Source organism: Brassica napus, unplaced genomic scaffold (genome assembly GCF_020379485.1).
Source record: "Brassica napus cultivar Da-Ae unplaced genomic scaffold, Da-Ae ScsIHWf_1699;HRSCAF=2325, whole genome shotgun sequence".
NCBI lineage: Eukaryota > Viridiplantae > Streptophyta > Magnoliopsida > Brassicales > Brassicaceae > Brassica > Brassica napus.
In genome coordinates, this window is record NW_026015115.1 from 80950 (window position 1) to 83088 (window position 2139).

Sequence of the window (2139 nt, forward strand, 5' to 3'; positions counted from 1 at the left end):
GCTCGCTTGTCCAGCTCCTTTGAGCTTGCATCTGCCTTATTTTGGCTAAGTTCCAGCTACCTGATTCCCTTAACCACGTTTTGGACCATGACACACTTGTCTTTAGGTCATGTGACCTGACTGGTGCGTCTCCTCGCAATAAAGTCTGTCCGGATGATCCTATCCAGGATCGGGGACATGACACGAACAGTCCACATGAAGGGTCAGCGTGCTGTGTCCAAGGACCAACGTGCTGATATGTGTACTGATGGACAGCCACGGACGTCCTGTGTGTGCTGATGGACAGACACGGACACACACGGACAGCCACGGACGTCCAGTGTGTGCTGTAGGACAGCCACGGACATCCATAGACGTCCTATGTGTGCTGGCGGACACCCACGGACGTCCTGTGTGTACTGAACAGACAGCCCACGTGGGCCAAAATCACCCAAACAGTCCACGAGAAGGGCCAGGGTGCTGAGTCCAAGGACGAACGTGCTGATATGTGTACTGATTGACAGCCACGGACGTCCTGTGTGTGCTGACGGACACACACAGACACACATGGACAGCCACGGACGTCCTGTGTGTGTTGACGGGACAAACACAGACGTCCTGTGTGTGCTGACGGACACCCACGGACTTCCTGTGTGTGCTGACGGACACACACAGACAGTCACAGACGTCCTTTGTGTGCTGACGGACAGCCACGGACGTCTTGTGTGTGCTGAAGGACACACACGGACGTACTGTGTGTGCTGACAGACAGCCACGAACAGCCACGAACATCTTGTGTATGCTGGCGAACAACCACAGACACACACGGACACACGCGGACAGCCACAGACGTCATGTGTGTGCTGATGGACAGCCACGGACAGCCACAGACGTCATGTTTGTGCTGGCAGACACCCGCGGACTTCCTGTACGTACTGAACATACAGCCCACGTGGGCCAAAATCACCCAAACAGTCCACGGGAAGGGCCAGCGTGCTGAGTCCAGGGACCAACGTGCTGATATGTGTACTGATGGACAGCCACGGACGTCCTGTGTGTTCTGACGGACAGACACGGACACACACGGACACACACGAACAGCCACGAACGTCCTGTGTGTGCTGACGGACAGCCATGGACAGCCACGGACGTCATGTGTGTGCTGGCGGACACCCACGGACGTCCTCTGTGTACTGAACAGACAGCCTATGTGGGCCAAAATCACCCAAACAGTCCACGAGAAGGGCCAGCGTGCTAAGTCCAAGGACCAACGTGCTGATATGTATACTGATGGACAGCCACGGACAGCCACAGACGTCCTGTGTGTGCTGGCGGACACCCACGGACGTCCTGTGTGTACTGAACAGACAGCCCACAAGGGCCAAAATCACCCGAACAGTCCACGGGAAGGGTCAACGTGCTGAGTCCAAGGACCAATGTGCTGATATGTGTACTGATGGACAGCCACGGATGTTATGTGTGTGCTGACGGACACACACGGACAGTCACGGATGTCCTGTGTGTGCTGACAGACACACACGGAAGTCCTGTGTGTGATGACAGACACCCACAGACGTCCTGTGTGTACTGAACAGACAGCCCACGTGGGCCAAAATCACTCAAACAGTCCACGGGAAGGGCAGGCGTGCTGAGTCCAAGGACCAGCGTGCTGATATATGTACTGATGGACAGCCACGGACGTCATGTGTGTGCTGACGGGCACACATGGACATACACGGACTTCCTGTGTGTGCTGACGGACACACACTGGTCCTGTGTGTGCTGACGAAGAGCCACGAACAGCTACGAACGTCATGTGTGTGCTGGCGGACACCTACAGACACACACGGACACACACGGACAGCCTCTGACGTCCTATGTGTGTTGACGGACAGCCACGGACAGCCACAGACGTGCTGTGCACGCTGGCGGACACGCACGGATGTCCTGTGTGTACTGAAAAGACAGCCCACGTGGGTCTAAATCACCCAAACAGTCCACGGGAAGGGCCAGCGTGCTGAGTCCAAGGACCAACGTGTTGATATGTGTACTGATGGACAGCCACGGATGTCCTATGTGTGCTGACGGACACAGACGAACACACACGGACACACACGGACAGCCACGGATGTCCTGTGTGTGCTGGCGGACACCCACGGA